This window comes from Eurosta solidaginis, chromosome 1 (genome assembly GCF_040869045.1).
Source record: "Eurosta solidaginis isolate ZX-2024a chromosome 1, ASM4086904v1, whole genome shotgun sequence".
NCBI classification, from domain to species: Eukaryota; Metazoa; Arthropoda; class Insecta; order Diptera; family Tephritidae; genus Eurosta; species Eurosta solidaginis.
Window position 1 is genome coordinate 216,350,423 of NC_090319.1, and position 21,878 is coordinate 216,372,300.

Genomic DNA, 21,878 nt, shown 5'->3' on the forward strand with positions numbered 1-21,878 from the left:
TGATCATCAAAATATTCATATTTGGGCATTTCTCTTGTTCAATTGTATGAAAACTCATTATTTAATCAGAAAGAGTAACCATGTATTGATATGTAGAGAAGTTCATAACAAACCAAAGACAAATATTTTTGCCTATTGCGAAATCCCCCAATTTTTTTATTATTATATTTGACACATTGCGGCCAGAACCGCGTGTGCTTAAACTTACTTTATTCAGCAGTCTCAATGTAAGGATTTTATTTAGTGTATGTTCCGCTCAAACAAATTTATATTAAATAACTGTGTCCACCTTTTGTGTCTTTTGGACTACTTCAGTTACATTTCCTTTTGAGATATATGCTCTCCAGGCGCTTCTTATGGTAAAAGTAATTAGCCTTTTCATCAGCTAAAGTAATTAACTCATATAATTCCTTATGATAAATAATGCTCTAATAAGCTTCACAAAGTAGCAATTTGATTTAACATTACAAATGAAATAAATTTACAAATAATTCATCGAAATGTGAATAAACAGATCGCAACGATATTTGTTTTGCTCGTTGAAGTCCAGTCAAAGAAAATCGAAAAAAGGTTTACGTATTGAAATTAGAGAAGGTTTATTCTGGTCGGATACCTCAAATTACATCTCTAGTAAATGACAACATATATCGGGTTTTGGGGGTTTTCGATGACTTTTCAGGGAAACTTAAGGTGGAGTTACTTTTCACCGTCGTCTTGATCTATTTTTCGATTGATTCATATTTCGTTTGAGGATTTTATACTAAATACACATGTATGCCTTTGGCGTGGCCTGCCATCAACAAAATAGTTTTTTATGAACGTAAAATTCGAGTTGTTAATCTCCACGCGCATTAACAGCCTTTATTGTATATAAATTCAAACGCCGTCGCCTAAACGGTGGAATTTGTCCACGAACCAAAAGGTATGAATGGAATCCACCCACGTACGCATAATCACGTACCTTTGTAGCACCCACCCCCTCCAATTTGACTCCACACCCTAATGGAGCTTCAGGTTCTGATGTCAACGCGCATGCTCCAAAACAATATGGTGAAAAAGGTACGATAAGTAACAGTGGAATCTCCACCCACCGGCCACCGTGGTGTGATGGTAGCGTGCTCCGCCTACCACACCGGATGCCCTGGGTTCAAACCCCGGGCAAAGCAACATCAAAAATTTTAGAAATAAGGTTTTTCAATTAGAAGAAAATTTTTCTAAGCTGGGTTGCCCCTCGGAAGTGTTTGGCAAGCGCTCCGGGTGTATTTCTGCCATGAAAAGCTCTCAGTGAAAACTCATCTGCCTGGCAGATGCCGTTCGGAGTCGGCATACAATCATGTAGGTCCCGTCCGGCCAATTTGTAGGGAAAATCAAGAGGAGCACGACGCAAATTGGAAGAGAAGCTCGGCCTTAGATCTCTTCGGAGTTTATCGCGCCTTACATTTATTTATTATTATTTTTTTTAATATCCACCCAACGGCCACAGAGGGGAGGTGTTGGGTATACTGGTATTGCCTATTAATTTATGCAGTATAATATAGACGCACCCTTCATTGCAGATTACAACAAAGCTTTCGGAATGGTTTTGGAGGTTACTACTACAGCAACAACAAAACCAAAATCTACGCTATATCGTCGTCTAAGCGGAATATTACCTTATAGCGGATGCCCATATAACACCTTATCTCAACTTCAAATCTTCCATCAAGAAAGCTATGAAACCACACTGTGCTAGAACCGGTATGCAGTCCAATCATAAATACAAGTGAGCAATCCACAAGGGGGTCGTCTTCATGTAAAATTTGCAGATGAGTTTTTCCCACAGTTCTCTATATAAACTCTGTTGGAAGCATGGCATATACGGCCGAGCAGGATACTGTGTGAATTGCTTATATATAAAGGTTGTTGTGTTACGTTGTATGATAAGAGATTTTACTATTATAAGCCCGATTTTTACATTTTTATACTGCACTGATTATTTTGGAGTTATATTTATTAGGAATACCTGGCTTACCAAACATGTACCGTACAATTTTCCTTTCATTTATGATATATTTGATGTTAGTTTTCAAGTGTTGTAGCCCCTTATAAGGTAGCACATATTGGGAATCAATGCCGCTTGGCTCCTTCCAGCATACGCTCTCAGATCCCACTCGTGTTCTTCATCGAAAGAAGCGGGCATCTCTTCATAAACCGAAATGGACATAACATTAAACAATTAACAAGGGCAAAGTTGATCTTAAACACCGAGTATACTTACCAAACACATTCATAAAATTCTCAAGGCTAAGTTATGAAGACCTTCAGCTACCGATTCGAAACAACACAATCGTTAATTACATTCATCATTTACGAACCTCCGACTTCACTGCCATATATAAATTCCAGTGCTTAAAATGCAGTGTCGTAACCTTCCGAATGATCTCTGATCACATTTATTGAGGGCTGGAATAACTTTTTGTTTTAAAATTACTCAACGTGTATGCATTGGATAATCTATAAAATAATCATGCTTAGTATCTTTTAAAGTCAGTCGCGGAAAACAAAACCTGTTGCTATTAAATCTTTGCGTGCCTTCTCGACTTGTTGTTGTACTTCTTTAGCCGCCTGCGGACAATCGTTAAATGTGAAAGTGCGGTAAAGAACCACAGGTGCGGAATAAGCTCCAAATAACAAGAGCAGTACAAGTGGCAAAAGTTGAAATTCCCATTTTCCATTTCTTCAGTCGGAGAGTTTGTACAATGCCACTCACTATGGCTGGATAAGGTATCGCAAACAGTCCAGTATATATGAACTTCTTTGTAGATTCCGTCATCGCTTTACCATAGGCATTGTAGTGCATACCAAGTTTAATAAAATTTCATGGAACCTGCAATTACAATTACGAACTTCGCCTTTGTGCGGATGAAAAAAGTTAATATATTGTTTAATGTGAAGTTTAATCGATGGCTAATCAACGGTTCAGTGAGGCAATGCATCGCTTGCAAATGGGACAGGATGGGAGAGGTGGGCTTGGTTCACCAAAATACCCTGCTGGGGCTAATTTTATTCATCAACATGTAGGCAATGCATCTATGCAGCAGCAACAGGAAAACCCAGAGGAATACAAAATGTACGAACGTACGAAGATTATTGCTTCTTCCAAGTATGCCACAGCCCGTCCAATCGAACAATTGGCAGCTGACGCAAATACGAACACTTTGCCACTCCAGCAACGCATCACCAATGCATAGGCGAATTACATCGAACTCCTCAATTAAAACAGCAGCATCAAATAGCACTACTGCTGCTACTGGTGGGGGAGGTGTTTATCATCGACAACACGTTTTCGTAACCTCTCCTTGCCAAACCACAGCGGCAACACAAACATCAATACACAAATCCCGCCAACAAAATCTTTGGCGTCCAGTACAACTAGTAGTAATGATTGTAAATTACTACAACATACTCCAGTTAAAATATCCATCCCATTCCCCGAATCTTTGTAAATTTTTTCCATTTGAGCTTGCATTTTTCCCAATAAATCAACCTGCCGACAACAAAAGATTACTTTTTTTCGTATTTTGGATCCGCTGCATAATGGAATCATTACCTTTTGAATACTCCTTAGCGAAGAGCTTATTAGCTTAGAGTCTATGTAAGCCGAATTATCAAATAGCGTTTGCACAATTTTATAATCCTTTTTAAAACATACCATACAAAAGATATCCAAAAATCTTGCTAACGTATAGGTGTATATTGCTGAGTCGCTAACTTCAAGTTCGTCAATGAAAAGCGTAATTTTCGTATAAACTCTTTGGAACCTATATTATTTGTATGCAAACTTTCATGTTGTAAACGCAATATTTCCTCCACAATTGTGAAAAGTAACCTCATCAGAACATTCTCATCAAATAAACTACCTAGTATGCTAGAAATACTCAACAACGCTTGTGGCAACTCAATTCAATTCGAAAATCACGAGCGCACACAAACCATAATGCAGCCAATTTTCGCACCCGTTCGTAACGATGCGCCAGTGAACACCGCATTAATTCACGTATGCGCTCCGCAAAGCGGCATGAATTAATTGGCTCATCCCTCTCAATCTCAACACGCTTGGGTAAATGCTTAACTTTTGAAAGAAATCCAAAAAAAGGGGGTGTATTAGTACAAGTAGTAAGTATATAGCGGTTCTGGATCACATTTTGTATGGAAAGCTCGGTGCATGTCTCACCCTAAAAACTCCATACTTTTGCTCAGTCTGTCACCAGTCTGGCCTTAGGAATGGCATAGTTCGTTATTTTCGGTCCAGTCTGGGTTGAGTCTGACCGAAGGAATGAAACCAGATCTATATTTATCTTGACCTGAAATTTTTACCACCTCCCAAAATCACTCAACAATTCCGCTAGGTGGCGCGTACGTTTTTTCGGTTTGTGGTCTGGCTGATCTCACCTCTGGCTAACTTCCGCTAGGTGGCGCATAAGAAAAAGCTTAGTGGTGTATAAGAAAAAGCTTAGAGCTTTTTACCTTTAGCAGAGCTTTGCCGTAAACATGACGGCATATAAATTATATATATATATATATATATATATATATATATATGTATATCAACAAACCGCAAAATACATACCGACACAGACATAGCCATCCATATACATACATTTAGATAAAGGCACTTGTCTCAATGCATATAAATTGGACAACTTTTGAGTAAAAAAAAAAAATTAGGATCGTTAAATGGGGGGCCCTACAAATTAAAGGGCCGCAAATTTTTAAATGTCCCCTCATATTTCTGATGAGTCCTAGACTTCACCCGATCCGTTTTAAAGAGTCCCATAGATTTCTAATCGAGCTACTGCACCCCAATCCCCCCACCTACCCGCCTTTTTTCTCGTCTACAAAAAGTAGCAGTTGGACACCTGTAGTACCGCCCAACCCACCAACCCCATTTTCTCGTCTACAAAAAGGAGTCGATGGGCACCCCCTTTTTTCTCGTTTGTAAAACGTGCCTGTCAGGCACCCGATCAGGGGCAGATTGTTAACTAAAGGTTATCTTAATATAGAACTCATGATTTTCCATTATTGAACATTTGTGTGACCATGCCGTTACATATGATTGTTTGATTGTAAGTTTGGTACACATGCTGTTGCTGGTCCATATATATGCATGTGAGAATTTCATAATTCCATTTGGGCTCCTTAAAAATGGGAGCATATACATAAATTATATTTTTTTTACATATGAGTATTGAACATTTTGTGTACATGCCACCACATATGTTTGGACATGGGAATTTTATTAAACCACACTGATAAGAAACCTCAACCGTACAACATTGCAACATATTTATATGTATATATGTAAATAAAACTTCATGCTGTATTTCATTTAATTAAATTGGTTATCAGAATTTTCCCTAAGTATAAAACATAGAAACCCGATCAGGGGCAGATTAAACATTTTATTTATATATACATACTTACACATATGATTGTTTGATTGTAAGTTTGTGTACACATGCTGGTCCATATATGTATATGCATGTGAGAATTTCTTAACTAAAGGTTATCTTAATATTGAACTAATGATTTCTTTGTTTTGTATTTCAATAAAACATGTTCTCACATTGATTACAACCATTTGGGCTCGTTTTGCATTTTATTAGATGAGTTTAAGTGATTTTAGAAGATGTTTATTCGAAAAGAAATTGTACTTTGACTCAATATATATTTTTAGGTCACAATGTCTTGAATTGTATACACACGAAATAAATAAAGTAACGTTAAGTTTTTAGATGATAAGAGATTTGTAAAAAATAATGGAGTTAATACCTACGCTTGGGAATGTTTGTGTAAGAGAAAACTCAAAACATGCTGATAAGAAACCTTAACTAATCAGCATTGAAGCATATTTATATGTATATATATAAATAAAACCACATGTCGTATTTCATTAGATTGTAAGTTTGTGTACAGTGTATAAGGAAAAGCTTCGAATTGTTTGTTTTGTGTTCTGACTGCAAGAAAAAAAGAGCTTAGAAGTTCATCAGTGCAGGAGAGTATCGAGCTCAGATTTTAGATGGGGGACTCCAAATTTTTAAAAGGTCCATATTTCTAAAGCATATAAGTGTGGGCAAAATATATAGTTTGCGACAGTAGATGTTCAAGGCTTTCAAGCATACGATAATAGATTTATTGGAAAGGAAATAGCTCTGGTCCTCAACAATGGAGAATTCCATTGTTTCCACATAAAAGCTCCATTTGAATTTTCGGATCTGACGACAAGCTAATTGGTTAATGTTACACCACCATAATTTATTATGGTCCAATGGAAGCGATAGTTGTAAATCTGCAAAAATCTTTTTGATGTCAACATTGAAGAACATAAAAAGTTATGTTAAGGGGCAAGAAAAAAGTATAGCAGAGTTCCTCCAAAAGCCGGTGTTTAACATTGAAGAGGAGAGTACAGGATGTGATGGAATGAATCTCTTTAGATTATATAGTTTACACCCAGATGTTGTGCGTTGTCAATATCATTTTCATACTGATTGTAATTTGAAAATCAACCAACGACAAATTCGTTGTGCTTTAAAACCAGCATATATTTTGTTCAAATACATATCGGCTAGTAATTTAAATTTATAATGAAATAAAATAGAATTAGAAATCTTAACTTTAGTGTTCTTTTTATTTTAAAAGGGTGAGAATAAGAAGAAGAAGAAGAAAAGTAAGTATATAAATACATTGTTTTCCAATATCAACCTCATTTTAAATTGACGTAAACAAAGGGATATATCACAATGAATTTTAAATTTTATATCTCATTATAATTATTATTATTTGTTTTCAAAACTACGTACGGAGCACCATTTTAGGAAACACTAGACAACAGCAACAGCAACAACAACAACAACGCATAGCCCTGGGGGATCTTTTAGACCAACTATTCGCGATCAAAGGAGTGAGTCACATGGTGTGAAAAAAATTCTAGAGGGATTTTAAAGAATTACTAGTTGAAAAGGAAAAGAGAATAGGAGGCATTATTGAAAGCCCAGAGGTTTTTTATAGACATTTCAATTTAATTTTGAAATACGAATTAAATGCTCTTATTACAGCAATTATATACAGCGTACTTTAAATATCTATTGCTTTGAATTTCCGGAAGGCAATACGGAGACATTACATAAACGAGAAGCATTATATGAGCATACTTCGTACGATATAAATCCAACCATAATTCATGTTGATCGTTATTATCAAACATTGCATATAAGGTTCAGTAATCACAAACATGCCATGGTCGTCGTCAGCAGCAGTAGACATATTTAATTTTCTGAAACAATTTAAACATATTTTACCTGAAGAGCAGAGGAAAAGGCTTTTCGAAATTCATTCAAAAATTGAGTATAGAGGTAAATTAAGTAAAATAAAAAATTATTTCGGTGAACACTATGAAAACTGTGTTTGGTCGAATTCTAATAGCACAGATAGCCCAGACACTTGCAATTGCTCACACCTAGAGCGTTTGTATGAGGAAGCCTACAAAATTATAAACACTTACACAAAAATGTATAATCAACTTCGTTGTAAATTCTACATGTAAATACTTACTTTTTCAAATAAACCTTTTAAATAACTAAATAAAACACAGACAAATTTCCTGCCTTTATATCTCCCAAATCCGTATCTGTAACAACCAATGTTAGGTTAGATACATTAAGGAACTCCGGTTGCAACCTCAGGTATTCCACCATCCCTTCCGGATCTCATCAAGCAGCTCTTCACGCTGCTGGTCATCCTCTAGAATGCAGTGCTACGGGAAGAAATCATTAGAGTGATCATCCCTCCTAACGTGGTCATTAATCATAATTTTTAGATTTTATACGTAAATCAATCTTAGTCAAAAATTTGAATAATGTAAAGTAGATCTGAGCTGAGCTTTTATAGTAGAAGAATAGAACAATAAAGTACTTTTTGTGTGCGATAAGAAATGTGTAATCTACTTTTAACATGACATCTCATTATAGTAAGCAATGCGTAATCTACTTGCAACATGCCATCTCATTAAGCAATGCGTAATCTACTTGTGTGCGTCTATGTTTCAGAAAAGGAAGATAAGGAAAGTACATTTGACAAAGTGTTTGCGGGACCAGTTTTCGTTATGAACATGAAACGGCCGAGACAGTCTTAATTAGTAGAATGCCTGTATCCTCTAACAATTTGATTCTATCCAATTCTCCCAATTTCATTCTTTTAAGTTTTCCTTTTCATACTTTCCTGATCTTAACAAGATTTGCTAATGCAGTCATATGATTATTTGACGTGATTTTTAATGAGTGATCGAAAAAAAATCTGTTACCTATCAGTTGTGTATCTGATAATAATCTGGTAAATCTGTTACCTACCAGATGTGTATCTGATAAGAATCTCGTAAATCTGTTACCTACCAGTTGTGCATCTGATAAGAATCTGATAAATCTGTTACCTACCAGTTGAGTATCTGATAAGAATCTGGTAAATTTGTTACCTATCAGTTGTGTATCTTATAAGAATCTGGTGTGGTATACTTCTTTTCGATGATGCAATTTCGAAAGTATTCTTTTTCGAAGCTTTAAATAAGATACAACTGAATTATGTTTTTATTCTTTTATTTTATAATGATTCAAAGCGTAGGTATTAATTCCATTATTTTTACAAATCTCTTATCATCTAAAAAACTTAATGTTAATTTATTTATTTCTTGTGTATACAATGCATGACATTTTGATCTAAAAATATAAATTGAGTCAAAGTACAATTTCTTTTCGAATAAGCATCTTTTAAAATCATTTGCAGAAAGTTTGAAAGTAACACATTTTCTAACACCTTTAATTTTTTTAATCTCTTTTTCTTCTTGATCGATGCGAATAGAATACATTTTTGCTCTCAAACCAATAAATTCCTTCATTAATTTACCATTACATTCATCTTTCATCATACCCAAAACCTTTTTGTTTAACAATGGAAAATCAAACACATTTGGATTTGGGTATGCAGATGTATCAAATTGCATGCTTATATCCTTACGAATATCATCATAAAAGTCATTTGTCTTAATATCGTAAATAAAGGAGTCAGTATCCATATAGTTAAGATTAACATTTTCACAATATTTTGGTTTAATATAATCATAATGAAATTCATACATTTTCAGTTTAGAAAGTTCTAAAACGGTAAAACCTATATAAATAGGTTTATTGTAAATTGTGAAACCTTTATTCAATTTTATTGCAATCATATTATCAGTAAATTGTTGTGAACTATGAAAATTAAAATTTGCTATTAGAGCTATAGCTCATAATCTCCTGCCTCTACTCTCCCATTCGCTTACTATTTATATATCTTTTCGTTTATCAACATTTTTCATAGTCTTTCCATAGATTGCATTGTTTAATAGCTTGAAACAATTTTGTTCAAATGAATTTTTAGCTAATGTTGGATGGTGGTTATTCAAATCAATATATTTTTTCAACCAATCTGATTGAACAAATTTTAGAATTTTATCTATTTTAACTAAAACTAATCCATGTCTTATACATTGTTTAAGAGTTCTATAGTGTATTATATATTTTTCTTTTTTGGATAAGTCTGTTATCAGCTTAGTATATTTCATATTTTTATTTTTTTTTTGTTTTCTGAACAGAATGGAAAATCATTATGATAATCATGTAAACTAGATGGATATACTAAATCCACTTCTAATATATAACCAATTTCCGAATCATCTGCAATATTGTTTACATTAAAGCCTTCAATATTTTCAACCAATTCAAAATTTCTAAATGGAAGATACTGGGACATAGCAAAACCATACAAAATGTTTACATCTAAATAAATGAGATAATTTGATTCTTTATTACAGTCATAATCACTCATATATTTATTATTTGCTATTGAATATCGCTTACTGCACTGAAAAATTCCTCCTCTAATACCCCGCTTTATAAAACTATACATATTATTATCGGTTATTAGTTCTAAATTTATTTTTGTTGTCTTCAACATAGCATCCCAAGATAACCCTGGTGTGGTATAATATTGACATGGATCTAATTTTCGAAAATGTCACATAATAGTAAGACATCTACTTTCAAATATAACAATAAATAATCCATTAAGTTTTTCCATTTGAATATATTCCACACTTGTTGAGCATGTTCGTAACCAGCTGCACTACACGATTTATTATTTAATTTGTTAAAGAAAAATGAACGAGCAGGTAGTTCTGTTTCTTTTAAACGGTCTATCGAGTTTAGGTAATCATAAGGAAATACACCTTTACGTTTTATTAATGTAAATTCATCATTATTTTTATAAACTGATTTTACAATATTGTTACGAATATTAGCAAAACTAAGGAGTGCTGCCAGCTCTCAGCCGATGCTAAGCAGTGACGTGAATGCACATCAATAATTCAATCATTATGTATCTACATAAACGAAACAATAACTGCGTCTACATATATGTACCATGTACGTATACGAGCAGCGGAGAGTCAATGCACTAACACATGCATATATCTGAGATACTCCTATAAGTGTGCAATGAGAAAAACTATAAAATTGTGCAATTGTAGTTACAGCTGAGAAGTTTGAGAGCTACTGGACTAGTAGATTCTGGAAGCGCCTAGAAGATGTATAAAATTGTGCAATTTTAGTTATAGCTGAGAAGTTTGAGAGCTCATGGACAATGCTAGTAGATTCTAGAAAATGCGAACGAGGAAACCAAAGAGTATAAAAGACGACAGATGTAGAGGTGCTGTAATTCAGTTTGATTTGAGTTGTTAAGCAGTTACTACTAAGACGATATCTAGCGAGCAATAGCAGTATTATCTTGAAAGTCAGTTTCATTTAAGCTATTCGTTGCACAGTTTGAGTGTTATTGTGAAATATTTTAATAAAGGCCATTTTTCCATTATTCAATATTGGAGTTATTTATTCAACAGTTTAGCGATACGAAGCTAGCAAAAGGGCAAATAAGAGGATTTGCAGCAAATTCGTTACAATTGGTGTCAGAAGAGGAATTGTTGAATAAATTCCAAAGGACAAAAAGGACATGGCAAAGTTCAGTGAATTGAAGATCCAGCAACTAAAGAAGGAGTTGGAGAGCCGTGGATTGAATACAAGCGGCGTTAAACTTGAACTTCAGGCACGGCTACGAGAGGCAATGGAAGCAGAAGGAATTGATGTGGAAGAGTATGACTTTCATCTTGATGGCGAGGAAATAACAAAAATGGAAGAAACACCGCAGACAATGGCGAACACAGACCTGAACATGATATTGGCTGCAATATCGGTACAAATGTCCGAAACGTCATCACAAATATCTACCAACATGTCATCACAATTGGAATCACAGGAGGCACGCATTTCAGAAATGTCGACACAGATAACATCCAAGATGAAAACTCAACTGGAAGAACAGAAGACATATATGGCATCCCAACTGGAAGAGCAGAAGACATATATGGCATCCCAACTGGAATCACAGGAGGAGGCACGTATTTCAGAAATGACGTCGCAAGTGTCATCTCAACTGGAAGACCAAAAGACATATATGGCATCTCAATTGAAAGCGCAAGAGGCACGTATATCTGAAATGTCGGCAGAAATTTTGGAACAGGTATCAGCAAAACTGGAAGCGCAGGATGCAAAAATGGCTCAATTTCAGGCAGAAGTAGATGATTTAAAAGGTCGTATGGAGCAGTTACAACTAAATCGCCCAGCTGTTTCAGCGAGTAGTCCAAAGGTAAAGACACCATCCTTTGACGGTTCTGTTCCTTTTCAGGTCTTTAAGCTACAGTTTGAGAAGACCGCAGCAGTGAACCAATGGAATGCTGAAGATAAAGTTGCAGCTCTGTTCGTGGCACTGAAAGGGCCTGCCGCGGAAATCTTACAGATCATCCAGAGTACGAGCGGAACCACTACGAAACATTGATGAGCGCTTTAGAGAGACGTTACGGAAGCGAGCATAGGAAACAGATATTCAAAATTGAGTTGCAAAACCGTCACCAAAGAGCGAATGAGACTTTGCAGGAGTTTGTCTCGGATGTTGAAAGGTTGGCTCATCTCGCAAATGCGGACGCACCCGTGGAATACAGCGAGAGGGTAAAAATCCAGAATTTCATAAATGGCATACGAGATGTGGAAACGAAGCGGGCTACATATGCGAATCCAAAACTAACATTTGCTGAAACGGTATCGCATGCGCTGACTCAGGAAACAGCCTCGCTTTTGAGTAAGCCAGTTTTCAAAGCACGCCTTGTGGAAGTAGAAAGGCCAGAGTGGGTAGAAAAAATTTTGGAAGCACTGAAGGGATCTCAACAGAAGTATGCCGGAGTTATTAAATGTTTCAAGTGCGGCAACCCAGGTCACATTGCACGTCATTGCGATCTTGGTCCTAAGAGTTCCAAAAATGTGGGTGGCCGTAAACGCAAAGCTGGCGGAATGAGCGTGTCGGATGTAAAGAACGAAAACTTGCCCCGACTATTGAATGTCCTGTGATATCTGTGTCGCAGATTGGAAGGAAATCAAGCAGTCTTACCATCAGAGGGAATGTGGATGGTAAAGAGCGTGTACTGACTGTAGATACGGGGGCATCTCATTCCTTGATTCGATCTGATTTGTTCTACAGGAGAGTAAAGTCATTACCTGGAGCAGGGTTGCGTACGGTCACAGGCGAGTATAATCAAGTCCAAGGCGAAGTGGTATGTGAGGTATTAATTGGAAAAGTCATGGTTCTACACAAATTCGTTGTGGCGGAGATCGTTGATGAAGTCACATTGGGAGTGGACTTCTTGGTTGACCATGACATCAGGATCGATATGCGGAGAAAAATTATGCGCTATAAGAACCAGGACATAGCACTTAACTTTAGTTTGGAAAGAGGGTTCAGCAGTAATCTGGTACTGGTGGAAAAGACTCGACAAAGACCACGAAAGTCAAAGACAAAGGTTGATAGATCGAATGGGCCAAATAAATCAAAATCAAAAGTACCTGCGAGAGAAACACTGGCATTGACAAAACCTAAAAGACGCAGGAAAACGAAGCAACGAATTTCCGAGAAAGAATGCGAGGGTAGTTTCAAGCCAGAGCGCACTACTGTGGGGAAACGTGGGAACGATACTGATTATGCAAAGCAAATCCGTCCAGCGCAAGCTCTACGAAGTAGTTCATCGGCCAAACAACAGAGTGTGAAGGAACGAACCAATGTATTGAGTGGTACGATGAAACACAGGTACCATGATAACAATAATTCGGAAGGTTTCTTGGCGGAAGATTTGGTACTGTTATACAACCCTCACCGGTGGAAAGGTGTTCCATCCAAATTTCGGTGCAGTTGGGAAGGCCCGTACAAAGTTGTGAAGAAGATCAGTGATACCATCTACCGCATACAAAGCATTGAGAAACCATGGAGTAGAAGAGTGGTACATTTGGAGATGCTAGCAGCGTTTAGATCGAGAGATTTGTCTGATCGGGTCGATCAGACTTAGGTGGAGGGCAGTGTTACGAATATTAGCAAAACTAAGGAGTGCTGCCAGCTCTCAGCCGATGCTAAGCAGTGACGTGAATGTACATCAATAATTCAATCATTATGTATCTACATAAACGAAACAATAACTGCGTCTACATATATGTACCATGTACGTATACGAGCAGCGGAGTGTCAATGAACTAACACATGCATATATCTGAGATACTCCTATAAGTATGCAATGAGAAAAACTATAAAATTGTGCAATTGTAGTTACAGCTGAGAAGTTTGAGAGCTACTGGACTAGTAGATTCTGGAAGCGCCTAGAAGATGTATAAAATTGTGCAATTTTAGTTATAGCTGAGAAGTTTGAGAGCTCATGGACAATGCTAGTAGATTCTAGAAAATGCGAAAGAGAAAACCAAAGAGTATAAAAGGCGACAGATGTAGAGGCGCTGTAATTCAGTTTGATTTGAGTTGTTAAGCAGTTACGACTAAGACGATATCTAGCGACCAATAGCAGTATTATTTTGAAAGTCAGTTTCATTTAAGCTATTCGTTGCACAGTTTGAGTGTTATTGTGAAGTATTTTAATAAAGGCCATTTTTCCATTATTCAACATTGGAGTTATTTATTCAACAGTTTAGCGATACGAACCTAGCAAAAGGACAAATAAGAGGATTTGCAGCAAATCCGTTACAATATGTAAATCTTCATCGGTTAAGCAACTTGCTAAACTTTGTAAGCTAGATGGCATAAATCTGTATGAATCCAAAAAACGAAGTTCGATAGAATCTTTTTCAGTTTTATATATTCTCTTAGATATGGATATATATAACTCTTTATTTAAGGGAATAACTTTAATGCCGCGTTGTGTTGTCGAAAGTTCTCTAACAAACAAATGACAGTCGTAGGACGAAAGATTGTGAAAAATGCATAAATAACAAAGGACACATCTAATTTTTTTTTTAAATTACTAAAGTTTAATGCTTTATCATTTTCGGAAGGCATCTCGGTTACTATTTTATTGCAATGATCCTTGTGGTATGCTAAAGCTTTGTTTGTATGGAAGTGGATTAAATATGTGTTGCAAAAATATTTATGCTCATAGCTTGTAACTTGATGCCTCATTAATCTACTTAAATTTTTTATCCAAACGTAATGAAAGTTTTTAATGTCCTCTAACAACAATAAATTTATATCATGTTCTCGTTCCTCTTTTGTAAAATAATATGGGCCCACTATAGTGGTATTATACAGGCCGAACACGTTGACACTAATACAAGAATTGTTTTCTTCAAATATCTGGATTTGTTTAACCGCAAGTGGAAAATTTAGATTATGGAAGTTGATAGTAATATTGTTTCGCAGTTCTATCACATCTGCTTTTATATCATCAACTTCATATGATGAACATCTATTTGTGTTAGAACTTCTAGGATATAGAGCTGATATACTTGCCCAATTGAAACAGTATTCATCTGTGTTTTGAATATTTATACAAGAATCTTTGTTTTGAATTGTTGGCGGTAAAGGTATATATTTTGAGCCTTTAATAGGCTCATATTTATTTATATTCGCTTCTAGATGTGATATCTCAATTAGTGACCAACCACTATCTCTTTCTTGAAATTCGCTCATTTTTGAAGATAAAATAACACACTGGTCCTCGTAAAACAGATTAATATCATTTTCCGTAGAAGTTTATTCAAGCACAATCATCTTGGTTTGATGTGATTTCAATTCCATTAAACACTATACGTCTTCTTTAATCAAAATATATTTACAAAACAGCTCGCAATTAAACTTAATGTTTTGTTAATGAGTTAGTTTTTCCCTTAAAATTTTACAAAGTTTTTTTTTTATTGTTGCAAAAAAGTGTTCAACAATCAAATCCTCTTTTACATTATTTTCAAATACAAATGTTCGCTTCTTCGCTTATTGAATACTGATTTAATGCTTTTAAGATTAGAAGTGAAGTTCTGTCTAGCCTTTTGTTTGTGTGTATTAGTGCGTATGTTATATGACCACAGTTTTTTTGCGATATTAAATGCACAAACATCACAATATATAGGGTCATCCGCGTTAGTTGTATGTTGTAAACGTTTATGTGTTAAAACATTTGATTGTTATTAAACTTGTGTTTGCATACATTGCAACTCACTTCTTTCGCATGATAGTTTCTAATATGTCGTCTTAAACTGCGATCATATTTAAATTCTTTGTTACAATACTCGCACACAAATGAAGGCATACTATTTTATTTTTTTTATTTTCCTTTTTCTAGAGTTTTTATTATGTTTGGTTCCTTTTTTGATGTTTTTGTCGGCTCGAGATCTAAATCTTAATAATAAATTCTGTTTTTTGTTTTTCTTCTCCGCAGGCTAAAGTTCAACTCAACGGGTAGCTAATTTTGGAATAGTTGTAAAGCTCAACTAAATGGGAAGTGATCGGTGTTCTGTGTTTTATATTTACGGAAATTTCTTATAACGAATTTAATTAAATGAAATGCAGTATGAAGTTTTATTTACATATATACATATAAATGTGTTGCAATGTTGTACGGTTGAGGTTTCTTATCAGTGTGGTTTAATAAAATTCCCATGTCCAAACATATGTGATCATGTACACAAAATGTTTAATACTCATATTTAAAAAAATATAATGTATGTATATGCTCCCATTTTTAAGGAGCCCAAATGGAATTATGAAATTCTGACATGCATATATATGGACCAGCAACAGCATGTGTACACAAACTTACAATCAAACAATCATATGTAACGGCATGGTCACACAAATGTTCAATAATGGAAAATCATGAGTTCCATATTAAGATAATCTGCCCCTGATCGGGTGCCCGACAGGCCCGTTTTACAAACGAGAAAAAAGGGGGCGGTACTACAAGTGCCCATCGACTCCTTTTTGTAGACGAGAAAAACGGTGGGTGGGGGTTGGGGGCTGTGGGTTGGGATTGGGGAGTTCGGCGGTACTACAGGTGTCCAACTGCTACTTTTTGTAGACGATAAAAAAGGCGGGTGGGTGGGGGTTTTGGGGTGCAGTCGCTCGATTAGAAATCTATGGGACTCTTTAAAACGGCTCGGGTGAAGTCTAGGACTCATCAGAAATATGAAGGGACATTTAAAAACTTGCGGTCCTTTAAAAATGTAGGGCCACCCATTTAACAATCCTAACTTTTTTTTACTCAAAACATGTCCAATTTATATGCATTGAGACAAGTAGCCCTTATCTAAATGCAGGCATGCTTAACGAACGAAACGATATCATTTCGTTACGATAATCAACGTTAATAAACGAAACGAAGTCATTTCGTTTCGTATTAACGTTAAGAACGCCAAATTAACGTTAATTTGACGATCTTAACGTTAATAAACGAAACGAAGTCACTTGATTATCGTAACGAAATGATATCGTTTCGTTCGTTAAGCATGCCTGTCTAAATGTATATATATGGATGGGTATAGCTGTGTCGGTATGTATTTTGCGGTTTGTTGATATACATATATATTAGGCCGGGTCGATTTGTGGGGAGGCAAAAAAAATTGCCCATTGCTCTGTGAAAATCATATTCTAGGGATCAAAATAAGAAACTTTGCCGAAGGAACCATACCTCTAAAACAAATTCTGATGTCCCCCCTTTGGGTCGTAGGGGCAAATTTTGAAAAATCCCACTTTGAAATGCCTATGTTTTTTCTTTTTGGAGTTTATTTTTCTCTTTAGAAATTTATTTAGTCAGAGCACATGTAAATGAAAAAATGAATTTAACTTAGTAATAGAAAAGAAATTTAAAAAATTATTAGAAATTAGCGTTTTTACAACCCCCTTTTAAAACCAAGGCATCACTGTGATGCATTTGCATGTCGTAAGCATAGTTCTGTGGGTTTTTTAGTCAACCAATTTAAAAAATGGAGGTATCACTGTGACACAATTGCAGATCGTAAAATTGCTTGTGTTGTTTTTTTAAGCCACCACAAGACACAGCAGGTAGATTTGAAATTGCCGCTACCCAAAAGTTCGACCCACCGTAATATATATAAGTTAGAACGCTACCGGCTCCCCAACATGTTGGATTCCCACGAACTAAAGTTTACACGTGCAGCTGTGTCAGCATAATCATTCTTCCCACAATCCCATAGCCAGCTGCCGCTATGTCAGCATAATCATTCTTCCCACAGTCCCATGGGCCACCTGCAGTTGTGTCAGCATAATTATTCTTCCCACGTTAGATGGGCCACCTGCAGCTGCGCTGGCATAATTATTGTAAGCAGCATAATTGCAACCCAACACCCGCTTCAAGGGCAAGTGCATTTCATCATATCGCGCAATGACAATATTGCGCAACGTTATCAAATCTATGGAAACGAAGTCAGTACTTATGCACATTGCAGCGGAGTCAGCATATTTCTATTTCACAATGTTGTGAGACTTTTGCATTGCACATTCCAGCCAAGTAAGACACCTGCGGGAAGTCAAGGCCACACTCACACTCAGACGTCGCATATGTCTAGCTACAGAATGTAGCCACACAAAATGTTATAAAAGGAAGCAGCAGTCCACACAGAGGGCAGTTGCGTGGGGGTATCCGTTCTAACCTATCCTTATTTTATTCACTAAGTTTGTATTTACAATTACAACCATCCTAAAATAAATCAGTCTGTAAAATTTAACTGTGTTGTTCTATTGTGTTTGCAGGGCAAGTTGGCCCTTTAATTTTTTTTAGTGTAAGGATCACAGATCCTTTAAGTGGCGCCCGAGCAGGGACCAGAGAAGCTAAGTGCACAACAAAGTGAAAAGGGGCTGATAGCCCAAGAAATTGGAAAAAAGGGAAAAACCCTGCTGTATGAAGTGAAAAGAGGCTGATAGCCCAAGAAATTGGAAAAAGGGAAAAACCCTGCTGTATAGAGTGAAAAGAGACTGATAGCCCAAGAAATTGGAAAAAAGGGAATAACCCTGCTGTATAAAGTGAAAAGAGGCTGATAGCCCAAAAAATTTTTTATAAAAACAAAAAACAGTGTGCTAATGCTAAACCTATACGTAATAGGGGCGTAAGTAGAATATCTAAAAATAAACCTTAATATTTTCTTACAGGTTAATGGAAGCGCTGTAGACTACCGTTACAAATTTGACAGGTGCGGTTAACGCACTCTTGGAAAAGGTGAATAGCGTAGATAGGCGGGTATCTGCCTTGGATGATCTGCGATCCCGGCTCGACGTTTTGGAAGGAACAAGTCAATCATCCGTACCGGAAGCGGAACCGCGAGCTCCTGCAACGGAGGCGGATCTTAAGGACATCTCCAGGTTACCCGACTGTGTGAAAGAATTGCAAAACTTTGACGGTAATCCCGTCCAATACATTTCATGGGTGCACTCTGTTGAGAGCATCCTGTCTGACTTCAAGGTGGTAAAAAACAAACCGATATACCGTGCTATTTTACAGCACACTCGCCAAAAGGTACGGGGATCAGCTGACAGTGCCCTAATATCGTACAATATATTTGACACTAACTGGAGTGCCATTAAGGAGTGCCTATCACTCCATTATGCGGATAAACGCGACATCCGCACTTTAGAGTATCAACTCCATCAATTGTCCCAAACAAATTCACGGCTTGATGAATTCTACGCTGCCGTTAACCACCAATTCTCCTTAATTATAAACAAGATCAAAACGGAGACGTACCCTTAGGAGACGACAAAAGTCCTCATAGATACTTATAGGAATCGCCCCTTGGATGTTTTCATCCGCGGCCTGAACGGGGAGCTTGCTAAAATGCTCCTCATACAACGGCCCAAAACCCTACCTGAGGCATATTCTGCATGCCTCGAAATTCAAAACACTGATTTCCGAAACTACACTATTCACAGCACACGCCACGACAATCGCGTTGTTGCGCCAATGAACGCGATACTAGATCACATGCATGGTTTAAGTGCCACCAAGGCACCACCAATACCTCCAAGGACAACGTGGCGTCCCCAGGAGCGAATATTACCTTTCGAAAAGCGAAATTCAAATCAACAGGAATCCCCACAGCTAGGTCAACCAACTTCTTCGCAACCACCCGTTGAAAAGATGGGCGTGGACCAGTCCATTCAGAGTAGGCGCGTAAACTACATAAACCGGCCAAACCCCTTCAAACGTGATGCTAGGTCGGAAAACACAATGCAACAGCGACTTTATCATGTGACCACAGACGACGCGGAGAAAGAACCTGAACCAGTACAGGAAGAGGATTTTCTACCGAACGGCCATCTAGCGTACCATATATAGAATACAAACTTTCCGACGGCCGCACGCTGGACTTTCTGGTCGATACGGGTGCGAATAAAAATTTTATTAGACCAACTGTGGCCAAACAGGGTTGTCCTGTGTAGATATCATTTAGCGTTCGATCAGCGGGGGGCTGTGTAGATATAAACGAAAAGATAACTTCGAAATTTTTTACAGACATATGCATTAATTCCGAGATAACTTTCTTTATCCTTCCCGGTCTTAAAACATTCGATGGGATTATTGGCGACGATACCCTTAAGGAAATCGGAGCAGTGGTAGATAGGAAGAACAATGTTTTAAAAATTAAGAAATATAAAATACCCCTTAAGGCACGAATATCCAGTGAAGTAAATTATACAATGTCTAGGGACCTTCCTGTAGAAGGGAGAAGAAGGATAAGCGAAAAAATTTAAAAATATGGCGAATTATTTCAACTGATTAATGGAAACGAATTGGTAGGCACTAGGCTATCCTTGTGAGATTCTGAAAATAGACATCTTCGAGATTGAAAAACAAAAATACCTTAGCGCAATAGATAAATTTTCAAATTTCGCTAAACTATTTTCGATAAAGAACAAGTCTTCAATACGCATTCGAAAAAAGCTGACTGATCTCCTGCACTACTTCTCAGTACCAAAAATATTGGTCATGGGCAACGAAAGAGGTTTTCTAACTCCTCTTGTCTTAAGCTATGTCCGCCCACTCGGTATAAAAGTCTACCAAACCCCCACACAACGAAGCGAAAGCAACGGTCAGGTTGAGCGCTTGCACTCAACCTTGATTGAAATATACCGCTGCATTTCTGTTGAATTTAATAGATTAACTCCGAAGGAACGCGTCTCAATAACAGTGGACCGGTACAACAATACCGTTCACTCTGTTATTAAACGAAAGCCAGCAGACGTATTCCTTAACAGGACTTCTAGAATCAATTACCAGGGATTGGTGGACTTCAGAGAGAAAACGTATGAAGACATTAAAGCATTATTGGAAGGGGAGCAGGAGGTCAGGAACGCTAGGTTGAACAATAAACGTTCTACCCCACGCACCTTCAGTGCAGAAGACAAATTATATATTTCAAATAAACAGATAAAGGCTAAACAAAATCCACTGTACAAAGAAGAAACTGTTGCTGAAAACAGAAACGTACCTATTGTTACTGAAAGTGGGAAAAAATTCAACAAGACCGACGTAAAAAACGTCTGAGATAACATTGGTCACAAGGCAAGTCTCATGCTTAGATCCTTTGGTCCCGGGGGTTTGGGTGCAAATTATTTTGTAGCCGATCCAGTCAGAGGTTGGTTCCAAATAACTCGTTGGTTCGAATGATGACGATCGGTGTGGTTCAACTCCACCATAAGGTCTTTGCTTTAATTGACGTGAAGCTACTCGTGCCCCGAGTAGGCCATTTGCAATCATCAACGCTTATGGTTAAAAAGGATCACCACGACCCTTTCGTCAGCTGAGAAATCGCCTATATTCCGATGCAAAATAATTTTTTTTTACAATGCACGCACTGCTCAAAATAAAAACGAAAAAATATCATAATAATAACAGTAATAAACAATCTTACAGTCATTAGGCTGGTAAATAAACCCGCATAAAGCGGCAATACGTAAAACGCATAAAAGCGTTCATTAAAATAAAAAAAAAAATAAAAGAAAGAAAAAAAAAAAAAGGTATCCTCACTAAAGGAAAAAGAAAAAGAAAAAAGGAAAAAGAAACAACTAACCTAGCACTAGACAACTAACATACTAATAACTAACACCAAACAAAGAGCGAAGTCATTTCGTTACACTGCTTCACTGATCCCAAACAAACAAAAAAAACCCTTAAAAATACCTTAAAAATGAAAACAAAATCTAATTGTTCTTTCAAATTACTAATACTTACTTTCCTTTCCAACCCACGCAACTCAACTAGTATAAAAATCCTAGAATAATGATAGTTATAATTTTACATAGCTTTAATCGATTCACTGTATGAATGAATGAATGTGTAAAATCCTAGATTAGAAAATTAATATTAGGATTAAAATATACGTATGGGGTAAAAGCATGGGAAATTAACTCAATAAAATTAGATTAATATC

General features: G+C 36.6%; 1 protein-coding gene across 8 annotated transcripts in view; it reads right to left on the reverse strand.

Annotated features, from left to right (window-relative positions):
* nvd (neverland) overlaps nucleotides 1-21,878 on the reverse strand; it is a 2,324,292-nt gene that overhangs the window by 2,249,756 nt on the left and 52,658 nt on the right. Inside the window, exons 1-3 of one of the 8 annotated variants that reach the window (XM_067760148.1) lie at nucleotides 2,547-3,065; nucleotides 2,258-2,493; nucleotides 2,012-2,181 (exon numbers count right to left, since the gene is read on the reverse strand). The exons of 6 other annotated variants lie outside the window; for them this stretch is intronic. The gene's annotated coding sequence lies outside the window, so the exon portion shown is untranslated. Of the gene's footprint in view, nucleotides 1-2,011; nucleotides 2,494-2,546; nucleotides 3,066-21,878 lie in introns of those variants that run through there. One more of the 8 variants, XM_067760147.1, reaches the window with a different exon arrangement.